We start from the raw sequence: 15327 nt of genomic DNA, 5'->3' as shown, positions 1-15327 counted from the left end.
TGAGTCTCTCAGTGAGACCATTCGTCTGAGGATGGTAAGAAGTCGCGATCTTGTGTTGCGTTGAGGAAGCACGAAGAATATCGGCGACAACGCGAGACAAGAAATAGCGGCCCCGATCAGTAAGGAGCTGACGAGGAGCGCCATGATGAAGGATGACGTCTTGGAGAAGAAAATCAGCAACGTCAGAGGCACAGCTGGTGGGGAGAGCGCGTGTAATTGCATAACGTGTGGCATAATCAGTGGCGACCGCGATCCACTTGTTGCCCGAACTGGATACCGGGAAAGGACCAAGGAGATCGACGCCTACACGAAAAAATGGTTCGGTGGGTATGTCCACCGGTTGGAGAAGGCCTGCTGGGGATGTGGTAGGCTTTTTACGACGTTGGCAGAGGTCGCAAGAGGCCACATAACGCCGTACAGAGCGATAAAGGCCTGGCCAGAAGTAGCGACGACGCACACGGTCGTAGGTGCGGGAAACTCCGAGGTGGCCTGCAGTGGGTACGTCATGGAGTTGCTGGAGAACGTCCGAGCGCAGACGCTCAGGAAGGACCGGAAGCAACTCTTGACCCTCGGGGCGGATGTTGTAGCGATAGAGGATCCCATTGCGTAACTTAAAGAGGCGCAGTGAAGGGTCATGGGAGCCAGAGGTGAGACGGTTCATAATTGCGCTGAGAGATGGATCGCGGCGCTGCTCGTCCCCAAGGCGTAACAAATCCGTTATTGCGAGCACACTACTTGGGTTTCTCGAAACAGCAAGGTCGGGGTTGTCAACCGGGTAACGGGACAGGCAATCGGCGTCTTGATGCAAGCGGCCGGACTTATAAACTATGGTGTACGAATACTCCTGCAGACGCAGAGCCCAGCGACCCAGGCGTCCTGTAGGATCTTTCAGAGAAGAAAGCCAACAGAGCGCGTGGTGGTCGGTTATCACCGAAAAGGGGCGTCCATACAGATACGGGCGAAATTTTGCTACAGCCCACACCAGTGCCAAGCACTCCCTCTCCGTAATTGAGTAATTCTGCTCAGCGGACGTCAGGAGGCGGCTGGCGTATGCAATAACACGGTCTCTACCGTTCTGTCGCTGAGCGAGGATAGCGCCAATGCCATGTCCGCTAGCGTCTGTCCGGACTTCGGTGGCGGCAGTGGGATCGAAGTGGGCCAGGATAGGTGAAGTGGTGAGAGCGGATATCAATTTAGAAAACGCTTCTGCTTGAGATGCACCCCAATGGAACTCAGCGTCCTTTTTAAGAAGGTCTGTCAGAGGGCGCGCAATGTCAGCAAACCCCCGTATAAAACGCCGGAAGTACGAGCATAGGCCAATAAAACTGCGGACGTCCTTGGATGAGCGAGGCTCGGGGAATTGCTTGACTGCGCGTACTTTGTCAGGGTCGGGTTGAACCCCATTATTGCCAACAAGATGGCCAAGGATGGTTATCTGCCGGCGGCCAAAGCGACATTTTTTTGAGTTCAGCTGGAGGCCCGCACGTCGAAATATTATGAGGATGTCTGAAAGGTGCTGAAGATGCGTTTCAAAAGAGGGTGAAAACACTATCACATCGTCCAGGTAGCATAAGCATGTTGACCATTTGAAACCGCGAAGAAGAGAGTCCATCATTCGCTCGAACGTTGCGGGAGCATTGCATAGTCCGAACGGCATTACTTTGAACTGGTAAAGGCCGTCTGGTGTGACGAAAGCGGTCTTCTCTCGGTCCAACTCGTCAACAGCTATCTGCCAGTAGCCAGATCGAAGGTCAATAGAAGAGAAATATTTAGCACCGTGTAAAGAGTCGAGAGCATCGTCAATCCTGGGTAGGGGGTAGACGTCTTTTTTTGTAATGTGATTAAGGTGCCGGTAATCAACGCAGAATCGCCAGGTGCCGTCTTTCTTTTTTACCAGCACCACTGGTGAGGCCCAGGGGCTGCACGAAGGCTCGATAATATCCTTGGAGAGCATCTTGTCAACTTCGGCTTGGATGACGTCCCGTTCAGCGCGAGATACCCGATACGGGCGCCTGTGGATGGGGATGGCGTCACCGGTGTCGATTCGATGAGTCACGAGGCTAGTTCGACCCAGCACTGGATTTTCCAAGTCGAAGATGTCACCATACGAAGCCAACAGCTGACGCAGAAGGTGTATCTGATCTGGGGAAAGGTCAGGGCTAATCATAGCGTCGAATTGAGTGGTGGGCGGAGGTGTAGCGGACGAAGTGGGCGGATGGGATATGGTGTTTACAGTAAAAGCGGAAATATGGAAATCGGAGACCGGACAAACAGTAGCGACAGTCATTCCTTGCGGAAGAACCTGGGTGTGGAATGCGAAGTTCAGGAAAGGCAAGGAGACGTGGTTCTGCTGTATGGAGACAATAGTATGGGGAAGGGCGACGTTTCGGGTGAGTAGAACGTCAAGGACGGGCGCAACGACGTAGTCTCCATCGGGGACGGGCATGCTTGAAGAGAGAGGGACATAAGTAGCGGCTTGAGGCGGCAGGCGAACGTGCTCATCAGAGCGTAAGTGGAGGAAAGGTGGGGCGTGGTCGTCGGAGGAAAGTGGGAGCTCAAGTCGAAGCAGACCCGTCGAACAGTCGATTAGGGCAGAATGGTCTGAGAGGAAATCACGGCCGAGAATGACGTCATGAGGGCATTTGTCCAGAACAAAGAACATAACAGTGACGGGGTGTCCAGCTATGCTCACTCGGGCAGTGCACATACCCGCGACAGCCGAAGTTCCTCCGTCAGCAACGCGAACGTGCGAAAGGGCAGGGGTGAGTACCTTGCGGAGGCGAGAGCGCAGCTGTGCACTCATGACGGAGATGTGGGCACCAGTGTCAATTAGGGCATTAACAGGGACTCCATCAATTTCAACTGCTAGCAAATTGTCTTCAGTCGGCAACGTCAAGAGAGGGTTTGCGGGGTCGGTCGTTGATGCAGCGTCACCTCCGGGAGCTGCATCAGCTAGTTTCCCGGAGAAGAACGGCGAGAGTAGTGCGGCGAAAGTCGACGAGGTTCCGGAGAGCGAGACAGGCGACGGCGTTGGGAGGTTGTACTCTCCGGTGGAGCATCTGCTGGTAATTGGGTCTCACGGTGGGGCTGCGAGCGATAGTAGGTTGGGCGGTGTCCATCGTTGCGGGGGGAGTCGTCCCAAAAGGTACTCCTGGAGGACCAGCGGTTCCGACAGTAGCGCGCGACGTGCCCAACACGCCTGCACGTGAAACAAATCGGCCTGTCATCCGGAGTTCTCCATTCAGCGGGGTTTCGGTAGCGCGTAGGGCCGTACACATTGCGTGGTCCGGGTGGGGCATAACTGCGGCGGAGAGCAGGAGTTACGGCGCATACTGGCTGGAAGCCCATGTTGGTAATTTCCTCACGAACGACAGCTTGAATGAGCGAAATGGCTGGAACAGGGCTGGTGACGGCATGGGGCATAGTTTCGGCAGGAGCTGTCGCTTCAAGTTCTCGGCGTACTATCTTTTGGACGGTGTGTTCTAGGGCGTCGCGGTAAGAAGGCGCGGGCGAAAACGACTGAGGGGCTGGTGCGTCGCAAGAAGAACTAGCAGCGGTGTTGGGCAGCCGTTGGAACTGCTGCGTGATGCGCCGACTCTTCGCATGCTCGAAGCGCCGGCATTCTTTCAGTATAGCATCGACTGTCGTACAGTCCTTGCATATTAGCAAGTGAAAGGCGTCGTCAGCTATTCCTTTGAGCACATGCCCGACCTTGTCCTGCTCGTTCATGCTCGCATCTACCTTACGGCAGAGAGCCAGAACGTCGTGGATGTAGGCGACGTACGGCTCGGTCGACGTTTGGGCACGGGAGGCAAGTTCACTTTTTGCGCGTAACTGGTGGGCGACAGGGTTGCCGAACTCTTCCAAAAGCTTGGCTTTACAATCGTCCCAGCTGGTGAGCGTGGATTCATTCGTCTCAAACCAAGTGAGGGCCGTACCTCTGAAGCAGCAAGGGAGGTTGGCGAGCATGATAGTGGGGTCCCAACGGTTGTGAGTGCTGATCCGCTCGTAGTGCTTGATCCAATCTTCGACGTCAACGTTGTCAGTGCCGGTGAAGAAACCAGGCTCGCGGGGCTGAGTAACGACGACCAGCGGGGTCGCCGACTGGCTGGGCGGAGCCATGGTGGCAGGGTGAATATGACGCCCGCTGCGGAGTAACGTGATGAATGGTCACGAAACCTCGAGGATTTGAGCGCCAAGACGAGAGGTAAGGGATGTCGGGCAACCTCCACCAAGATGTTACGTAGAGGAATACGTAAAAATGAAGGTGTATTTCACACACACAAAGAAGGGAGCACCGCGTTGGACCTAGCCCGAACCTCTTCTTCCTCACAGCTGAGCCCCAGCACATGTCCGTAATGCGTGGGGCTATGTACTAACATTTCCTTCTTTAACTACTGACACACTGTAACAATATATATATATATATATATATATATATATATATATAGAACATGAAAAACGTACGTCACGGGGATGAGTGTTTGGTTAACAGACGTCTATTGTTTAACTAGTGGGATAAAAAAACAGCTTTTCTAGTTTATGATCCCCCCCCCCCCCCAGAGCCATTGAGACACCCCCCCTTGATTCGATGTCTGGGGAAACCCCTGGTCGCATCCTCTGATTGGAGAGGTGCGCCTCCACGAGCTCGTCCACTGTGTTGTGGACCCCCATCTCGTACAGCCGTTTGGTCGACGTGTACGCGGGTAGTCCAAGGGCTTGCTTCGTGGCTTTTCTCAAGATGACGTCTAGTTTTGCCTTCTGTGTTCCGGTTAGGTTAAAGTATGGAGCCGAGTAGGTGGTTCTGGTAACCACGAAGGCCTGAACCAAGCGCAGCGCGTCGTTCTCCTTGATGCCCCGATTCTTTTTTGCTACGCGGCGGAGCATGCCGAGGACCTGCTCCGACGTTAGGCATATCTTGTCTACGGCCGCGTCCGCCTTGCCGTCGCTGCGAAGCAACAGCCCCAGGATCCGACACTGTTGAGTGGGTTCGACCTGGATGCCGTCGATCTCGATCTTAAGGCCGCATCTGCTCCTCTTGCCGACGCCCGGCTGGACTACTAAGAGCTCGGACTTTTGGGGAGCGCAGCTCAGGCCGCACGACTTGGCGTACTCGTGGACCGTCGTCGCTGCGCGCTGCAGTGTTTCTTCCATCCACCCCTCCGATCCGGCCCTGTTCGTCCAGACTGTGATATCGTCGGCGTAGAAAGCGTGGTCTAACCCTTCAATGCGTTCCAGCAGTTTAGGCAGGGGTAGCAGTGCCAGGTTGAACAGCAGGGGCGATATTACGGATCCCTGGGGTGTTCCGCGTTCTCCTAGCGTTATCGGGTCCGTCTTCGCGTTGCCTATCGTCAGAACGGCCGCTCTGTCCTCGAGGAAGTTGCGGACGTAGTGGAAAGTTCTGGTGCCACAGCCGGTCCCGTTCAGGTTGCGCAGGATGCTGGCGTGGGTGACGTTGTCGAACGCCCCCTTGAGGTCGAGGGCCAGGATGGCTCTAGGGCTCGATCTGGTTGCTTGTTTGATGACGAGTTCGTGCAACTGAACCATGACATCCTGCGTACCGAGATGTTTTCGGAAACCGAACATGGTCGCCGGCATCTGTCCTGTTTCCTCGAGGTGTCTCTGCAGCCTGTGCAACACCATCCTCTCCATGACTTTGCCCACGCAGGACGTCAACGATATGGGTCGCAGGTTCTCGATCGACGGTGGTTTCCCTGGCTTCGGGATGAAGCGGACCTTGGCCGTCTTCCATTCTTGCGGTAGTCGCGACGTTTCCCACGCCTCGTTGATGTGTTGCAGTAGCTCGTTGGCCGTTCTGCTGCACATGTTGAAAAGCAGCTTATAGGTAATGTTGTCCGCCCCGGGCGCGCTTTTCCTGTTGCTTTTGTCGATGGCGGCCCATAGCTCTGAGATTGTGAAGAGTCTGTCCAGCTCCTCGTTAGGGGTCCCCTCGTACACTTGTGGTGGCAGATACCGCCCCCTTTTCGGTCTGGAGGTAACGCTTTTGGAGGTCCCTGAGCAATTCGGCGCTATCCCCGTCGTAATTATTGATGACTTTGGTCAGGTTCCGATTCATGGTCGACTTGCTTTGTGCGGGGTCGATGAGGTGACGCAACAATTTCCAGGTCTTGCCCGCCGACAATTGCCCTTGTAAGCCTTCGCACATTTTATGCCAGTTTTCCCGGCACAGTTTGGCTGCATACGCCGCTATCTCTTTGTTCAGTAGGCCGATGCGCCTAGCCAGCTTCCTGTTACGCCGCTGGCGCTTCCACCTGCGAGTGAGCGAGTGGCGCAACGCCCACAGGTTGGAGAGCCTGGCGTACACGAAAGGCGTGTCCACCGTCGTGGTGATCTCCTGCGTGTACTTTTGCAGCGTGGCCTGCTGTCGTCTGGCCCAGTCTTCGTGGGATTCCGCAGACGGTTCGGCATCTTCTTCTTGCTTCCTCTCACTCGTGTGCTTTCTCATCTTATCCCAATCCGTTATCCTCGCCTTGCCGTACACCGCCTTATACTGAGGCCCGAGGACATCGATCTTGATGATTTTGTGATCCGAGCCGAGGTCTGCGTCGTCGCACTTCCACCTCGTCTCCAGCGGCCCCGAGGACCACGTGAGATCGGGGGTCGTGTCGTTGGTCACGCTGTTACCCGTTCGGGTTGGGATTCCCGGCTCGTTGATGAGGTACAGCTCGTGCTTTCCCATGGCTTGGACGAGAGCCTTGCCTCTCTTGGACGCAATTTTATAGCCCCACATTGGATGAGGCGCGTTAAAGTCGCCCATGACCAGGAGCGTGCGGCTTTTTGCTAGTCCCATCGCGTCCTTCAGTATGGCATCGAAATCGTATTGGTGCTTGGCTCCTGGTCTACAGTAAACGTTCAGTATAAATACGTTCTTGCTGTGCCCGATGTCTCTCGCGTGCAGCTCGACCAGCGTGTGGTCGCAGCCGTGCTGCGCCGTGATGTGTTGCGTCGCAGCGACCGTATTACGTACAGCCGGTAAAAGGCTTGTCTATAACACAGCGTTCGTACTCTCAGCCCTATCCTGCCCCGCCGGAGCGGGATTTGAATAAAACTACTGCGGAATTATGAAGTCTTAGCCCTTCGCTTTTGCCTCCAACGTGTTTGGAACGAGTATGTTTCGGTAGTTTTCGGATGTAGCTGGTTGAAGTTGAAATCGCTGTTATAGACAAGCGTTTTACCGGCTGTACGAGGACGGCGGTGCTCTTTTCGGTCGGGTCGGTATATGTAATGTACCCCGGCATGCAAGGCTTAACTTTTGTCTCTTGTAGCGCTATGACAAGGGGTTGTCGGTGTGCGTCCTGGCTCCCTATGTGAAGGATAAGCTCCCTCTCCTTGGCTTTTATGCCTCGGCAGTTCCACTGATATATAGCGGTCACCTCATCGACGACCCGTGTCCGATTAGATTTGTTGCGTTGTTTCGGCTTCATCTTTCTGGTTGGTGTCTAATCGTCCCCTTCTCTTGGCAATTGTTTCCTTCAGCCGTTCTGCTCGTTCCTTCTTTAATGTTCCGTATTTCTGCTTGATTTCTAGGGCGTTGAGCCTAGCCGCCAGGCGATCGTGCTTGGCCTCAATCGCAGCTACCCTTTCTTCAAGCCTGCTCAGAGCCGCCAAGATGACAGACTCGCCAGGAGTTAGCTGTACCTGTTCTTCCTTCTTTTGCTCTTGTTGCGGTGGAAGCTCCTCGTCCTCCATCGCTTGCACTTCCGAGTTCTGCGTTGCTTCGGCGGGTACCGCGGGTGGCGACCTTCTCCTCGGCAGCTTGCGCGGTCCCTCTCCTACCGGGTTAGCTAGTGTTTCTTCGTGTATCGGTGTGTGCTGCGCGGTGTTGTTATTCGTTGCTTTCTCTAATTTCCTCATTAGTTCGCGAATCTGTTCATTCTGCTTCTCTATGATTTTCTTTAGCTCGTTCACTATGGTGTTATCACCGTTCATGTTGTTACCGGGGTTAGAGGGTGGGGAATCGGGGGATCGAGCTTTGGGATACCCGCCGGCCCAGCCCACCTTGTTATCGGCGACTCCACGCTGGCCTCCTCCTGGCTCTCCCCGCGATCTCGAACGTCCGCGCTCCACGGTCGGCTCCGCGTCGCCCCGACATCTCGAGATGCTCCGCGCCGACGAAGCCATTCTCCCGGCTGTTTTCCAGCACTGGTTGCCCGGGGCCGGTTGCCTCGAAAGAGAGCGCCCTCGGTGCGTGCTGCTTCCTCCCCTAGCTTGAGGTCCGCGGCTGACGCTCTTCTCCCTCCGGAGTGGTGGAAAGTCCTCGTCCCTCAGGTCCCGTCGTTCTTGCCGGTGTTTCCGCTCCCACTGTCGTTGCCTGACGACGTAAGGTGTCTTGAATTTATTCCCGCATTCTCTGTCTCCGGTGACGTGTTCGCCTCCACAAAGCCTGCATCTCGGCTTGCATTTCGTCTGGTGTTCGAGGCCCGGGTTGACGGTTCCGCAGGCGAAGCAGACGTTGGCGTTCGGGTTGGGGCAGACGTCGCCCCTGTGTCCGACTTGCCCGCACGTCTTGCATACGTCGAAGTGTTTTTTGTAAAGTCCGCAGCGTACGAGGACTGCTCCGTACTTGACGTAGTTCGGCACTTTCGTGCCCTCGAACAGGATGATTACGGCGGTCGACGTCCCGATCCTGTGCGCTTGTAGCGCCTGGGGGTTGTACATGTTCACGATGTTCGCGTTGATGTCTTCCTGGGTGTCCGTGACCGATATTCCCTTGATCACTCCCTTCACTGTGCCTTCCACTGCCGCTTGGTATGCCCAGACTTCGTGGCCAGTGCCTCCTATTGTCAGACACTTTATCCTCGAGTATTGCCTCGCTCGTCTCTCGTCCGGCGTGCTCACGACTATGATATTCTGCACGGGGTTTGGGCAGAATATATCCCCCATAGCCTCCTCTCTTTTGACGCCAGTAGCTGCCAGAATTGCCGCCATCAGCGTCGGCACTTCCGTCCTCGCAACGTTCAGCCCACCTCTAGGCCTAATGACAATCTTGATATCTTCCCGCGGCATGACTCGCGGCATGCGTGCTGCCGTTGTGGCCGCTCTCGCTACTCTTTTGGCAAAACTTTCTCGTTCACGAGGCCTGGATTGTGTCGCCGGTTGGGGGGACTCACCGCTTTCGACGTTCTTGATGTTATTCCGAGCACGCTTGCCGCTCGGCAGGACCCACCCCGCCGTGTCGTCGGGCGCCAAGTCTTCACCGGGCACAAATACACACGATTTTCCGTCAATGTCTCTTAGTCCGTGTTGTTGGGCACTCATGGCGGTCTCCGCTTCCATGTCCGCCTCCATTTGGCTCACCGAACGAGCCGCCGAGGCCGGGAGGCCATCCATCGCGTAGGCCGAACGGCCCCGCTAAGCCTAGGCGTGGTGGTGAAACTCACAGTCCCGTAGAATTAAAAATCCTGGGTCGATCTTCACAAATATGGTGTCCAGTGATGCCGAAACACTTGCTGAACAATCTTCAATACTGTAAATCAAGCACCGATCGAATTTTCCTCCTCAAACTGGACATCGAACTGGGAGCCGATGTAGAGTGCGTCCGATCACCTCGGCCGCTCGCAGCGCCCCCCGGGTAATTCACGGCCTCTACCCAGACATCACCGATGACAACCTCATGGGGTACCTTCAGGGAAATGGACCAACTCTGCTTCACGCCCGCATAATGGGAAAAACAAGGTCAGCACTCCTCACTTTCCGAACGAAATTACCTGAAAGTGGGCAGTGTGTTAATTCGCTGCCGCCCTTTCCGCCGATCGGTGCAAGTGTGCCGAGTGTGTGGGGAACTTGGACATCGGTCAGACGTGTGCCCCACTTCCGACCACCCAAAGTGTATGAACTGCGGACTATCCAACCCACCACCAAGTCACTCGTGCGACCCGAAATGCCAGCTGTGCCTCCTACCTCATACCACGGCGGGCAAGGACTGTCCACGCCGTTTCCTGCCGCAACTCCCCGCACGCAAGCTCAACATGCAGGCCTCTAACCAGGTAAGCTGGTCTGCTATCGCGGCGCGCACTCCTGCTGCTCAACCCCCACCCCCACCCACAACCACCAACCCTTTCCCACCTCTACAACCAACCACTAACCCACTACCACCTCTCAAAATGGAACTGCCACCACCACCCTCAGCCCTACTCGCCATGCTTTCGACGCTCAAAGAGCAAAACGTCCAACTACTCGCTCGCGTTAAAGCACTCGAAGCGGAACGCTCCACTCCACCACCTCCTCCTCCCCCTCCACCACCTCCCCCCTCTGCGACCATTACTGCAGCCCAAATAGAAGAAATTATCGACTCACGGTTCAACGACTACGTCCTGCCCCAGGTACAAAGAATGAATGATCAAGTCACAGCTCATTTCGCCAAGATGCTCACAGATGCTACAGAAACATTCATTCGCACCTTCAATGAACGTATCGGGCACTTGGAACGCATAATGAACCTCGACAACCCACCCGAAACAAAGAAAACTCGTATGCAAGATGGACAATAAGCCACCCACCCAACCCCCGCTCACCATATATCAGTGGATCTGCCGATCCTTCAAAGGCAAAAAGGCGGCACTCGAACATTTCGTAGCTACGAACCAGCGGACATAATTGCCCTCCAGGAAACAGATACGCCCCACCCCACCCTCAGAGGCTTCGACACGTACACGAACCCTCCCCACTCCCGTACGGCCATCCTAGTTGCAAGCACACTCACTGCACAAGCGATCGCAATCGCATTATCAACGGACCACGTTTTAAGTGAACTTATACCACGGAACCCCTCAAGCCCCAGCATATTCGTTTTGAATATCTACAGCCCCCCAACGCACTCCCTCACGGATATCGAAACCTTATTGAATGCCACAGCCCGGCAAGCCAACTCCAATCCCTGCATTGTAGTGGGCGACTTCAATGCCCCCCACATCACTTGGGGCTACCCGCGAGCCACTAAAAAGGGCACAGCGACAGGCCTCGCAGCAACACCATTTTACGCTGCAGAACGACGTCACGCAACCCACCCGCATGGGCACAAGCGTCACGCGGGACACTATCCCAGACCTAACATTCGCGCGTCATACCAATAATCTCACCTGGAGTCCTCTACCGGAAACCTTAGGAAGTGACCACCACATTATCAAGATAACGCTTCCCTATACTCATCATAGACACCGAATCGGGATAGCTAAATTGACAGACTGGAAAGCTTTCCGCCAGGATCCCCTCCCACACCTCACACCTGCGGAAGACTTGGACCGCTGGGCACAGAGCCTCCTTGAAACTCAGTCTCGGCACACCAAAAGCATAAACCTAACTCCAGAAATCCCGGCAGTTGACGCCCACCTAGACTACCTCTGGGAAGCGAGACGTAGCCTCCTAAATCGCTGGCGACGCAACAAACATAATCGCAACCTGAAACGTCGCATAGCACAACTTACCAAAATCGCTCTAGATTATGCGAAGCAACTACAAAACCAAAACTGGCGCACATTTTGCGATCAACTCGCCGGGACGCTCACGACCAAACGAGCATGGCACATTCTCCGAGGTCTCATGGGCACCACCACCTCCAAAACAGCCACCAACCAAACAATCTCGCGACTCATTCATAACAATACCCAGCCGCCCGACAGCCTACTGGCCTCGCTATGAAACAGACTCTTCGCAACGGCTACAACACCTTCGCCGCACCCGGATTACAGGGGAACCCCGAACGAGGCCCTGGACGCTCCTTTCACCCGCACCGAACTTCTACTGGCCCTATCCAGCCTCACTCGCAACACCGCCCCGGGCCACGACCGCATCACCTACAAACTCCTTCGCAATTTGGACGAAGACCACATTGACGCCCTCCTTGAATATTACAATCAACAATGGGCCAATGGCACTCTACCCCCACAATGGCGGCATGCCGACATCAGCCTACTCCTCAAGCCAAACAAGCCCGTTAACCTGGACAACCTACGCCCAATCTCTCTAACATCGTGTACCGGCAAACTACTGGAGCACCTTGTCGCACGCCGCCTAACTGCCCACCTCAACGATACAGAACAACTCCCGCACACCATGTTTGGCTTTCGCGCGCATCTATCAGCACAATATATTCACCTACAACTGAAAGAAGATATAATTGATAAGCTCAGCAAGACGCATCCAAGCACCATATTGTCGTTGGAGCGTTCGACAACGTGTCCCACAGCGCAATTCTCGATCAACTACAAAATACAGGCTGCGGCCAGTCCACCTATAACTACGTCCGCACGTACGGCCACAATAAGCATCGGCCCCCATCGGTCCGATCGCTTTAGCACACCCGCCCAAGGAACACCACAAAGGTCAGTCATCTCGCCCCTGCTATTTAATATTGCTATGGCCGGACTCCCACCACTGCTCTCAAACATCCCGGATATCTCCCATGCACTCTATGCGGATAATATTACAATTTGGACCAACAAAGGCTCCCCTGGCCTCCAACAAGACAACCTGCAGCAAGCTACCGATACCGTCACTTCATATCTCCGCACATGTGGACTTCACTGCGCACCAGCCAAGTCGGCCCTCCTAATACTCCGAAGTAGAACGCGCGGCCGCCCCTTACAACCAACACCAGACCCCGAAATATCAATCGATGGCCAACCAGTCCCGACAGTACCCACACTACGCATCCTCGGAGTGCAATATCACCACGATGGATCGGGGGCAGCATTCCTCCCCCGCCTGCAGAAAACGGTGGCTCAACTCACGCACCTAATACAACGGGTATGCTCTCGCCGCCACGGTCTCAAAGAGGCGGACACGTGTCGCATACTGCAAGCCATGCTCACAAGTCGCATCACTTATGGAGCACCCTATCTGGCATTGAAACGACAAGAATCAGCAAAGATCGACATCCTCATACGCAAAGCATACAAGTCAGCGCTAGGCCAGGCCTACCGTGCTACACATCCACAGATCTTCTCCTCCAGCTTGGGCTCCACAATACCCTGTCGGAACTGATTAAAGCCCACACTACCAGCCAGCTTCAAAGACTTCAAATCACTGCTGCTGGACGACAACTCCTTAAACGCCTGGGCCACCCTACGGCTCCAACCCCCGAAACATTCTGCAGCCTTTCTACAGCAGCCCGAGATGCCATTCATGTCCTTCCACTACCCAAACATATGCACCCCGTCTACAACGTACGTCGCCGCCAACATCGCGCACGCCTACTCCTCAAAAAGTACGGCGCCGACCCCGATACCTACTACACTGACGCAGCCCCATACCGCACATACCCGGCCCATGCCACAGCAGTAATCCACTCAACCAACATCATCACAGCTTCTGCCACAATACCAACCACATCCATTGATACCGCAGAGGAGGCTGCAATCGCTTTGGCCATCACCAATGCACCCTCATCGGACATCACAGTGCTGACCGACTCCCAGTCCGCTTGCCGCCGCTACGCCACGGGACGCATCACTCGCATCAGTTCCAACATCCTAGCACGCCGACCATCGCTCCCAACGACTCGTATAGTGTGGATCCCTGGCCACACATCTCTTCCTGGGAACGAGGTGGCACGCGCCACCGCCCGCGAACTCGCTTACCGGGCATTCCCAGGAGAGACCAACGACGTACCGGCCCACGAAGACCTAACCCTCCACCCCTGCCCCCAACGTACTCCGACATCTTAGCCCACTACCGGAACTCCCGACGACTCTATCCCCCCCACACCCCTCCCTCACAACCACCGACGCCCGCATATGGCGGCGCCTACAAACACAGACGTACCACAATCACACTCGCCTTCACTATGTCTCCCCCACCCTCTACCCATTCAACTGCCCATACTGCAACTCTCCCAACACCACCAGCCACCTAGTTTGGACATGTCCGTCCAATCCCCCCCTCTCCCCCTCTCCTGAGCATTGGGAGCGCGCGCTGCGCTGCAGCCAGCTCGAAGAACAGGAAGCCCTGATTCTCCGGGCGAATACTGCAGCCACAGCCCGCGGCCTACCGGAATAGGATGGCCACCCAGTGCTCCACTTTTTAACCCAACTCCCTTCCCCTCTTTTCTTAATAAACGTTTTCAACAACAACAACTATCATATTTTGAAACGAAGGCTTATATAGTCCCTGCAAAAATGTGTTCCCAGCAATGCGTTTTCGTGTAAGCTGGCTATTCCACACTGTATGTTGCACAGTGAAGCATAACCCCAGTTCCTGCATGTATCACGTTCTCTGCAGCACTTGGAGCTGGTGGCGTTTTCCCCAGGGAGACTGAGGCTTTGCTTTTAAAAAGGAGAGAGTTTGGACACAACTCCTTACAGCTGGTATTTATTGACGCACTTGCCGCGTCTCGCCGTTCTGAACGATGGCGTTCTGAACTACGCCAAGTGCAGTATCTAAAAAAAGATGTCGCACGCCAGTCCATTTCAACCTGGCTATGTCTATGGGCGTCCGGAAGGGAGGGCAACTGCCCCCCCCCCCTTGGAAATTCGGATATTTTTATGCACTACAAAAAAAGGTGCACAGCTTGGCTGGCACATAATTAAAATAACTTTGCCCTGAAGGACGGAAGAGAGGAGAAAACGACACGCGATGTTCTCTATTTTGTCCCGTCCTTTAGCGCAAAGTTTTTTTTAAATTATGTACGGGAACCAATTAGCCCAACAATCCACACAACTCAAATGAGTAGCACACTCAGGTCCTGCGTATCCGTATGGAACGCCCTTCAGGACTGCGGTCAACATTGCACTTTAGACACTGACTAACATTTCCGGTCATGTGACGGCAGTGAAACAGACTGCCTGTGCTGGCTATTGAAGATAGCGAACAATTCTGAAAGGTATGGCGTTTTTCTTTTGTTTTGTTTTCTAAACTCTAGATTTATGCAGTGTTACCGCAAGAACTTCAGTTTTCGGACAAAGTTGCAGCTATATATAGCAAAAAATCTGCACCGCTACACCTAGTAGGGAGAGTGTAACATCCTCCCGTGCCATCCCATCACTTTGGACACCCTTTCCTTCGAAATTGTGAAATGTCGGCACCACCCAAGCCCCGAAACAAAACCTATAAATCAGCCCCTCAAAACGCTTGTACGCCTGTACTGCATTGAAAGCCAGAGAGGCGAGTAGTATCTTTATTGCGTGAGCCATTTCAACAGACTTCATCACACATGTCATCTCGCAATTTGCCCAGAAAAACCCGAGGCGTCTGCAGCTGCTATTCAAGGAAGATTGACGGAGTGCAGTTCTATGTATGTGAATGTATTGTGCTGTGTGCTGGTGATCAGTTGGCGTGAGTCGAGAACCCTCACGCAGCGAGACTGCCCAC

Source organism: Haemaphysalis longicornis, unplaced genomic scaffold (genome assembly GCF_048455015.1).
Source record: "Haemaphysalis longicornis isolate Haplotype H1 unplaced genomic scaffold, Haemaphysalis longicornis Haplotype H1 scaffold_3, whole genome shotgun sequence".
Classification (NCBI taxonomy): Eukaryota; Metazoa; Arthropoda; class Arachnida; order Ixodida; family Ixodidae; genus Haemaphysalis; species Haemaphysalis longicornis.
Note: the sequence above shows the minus strand (reverse complement) of the source record.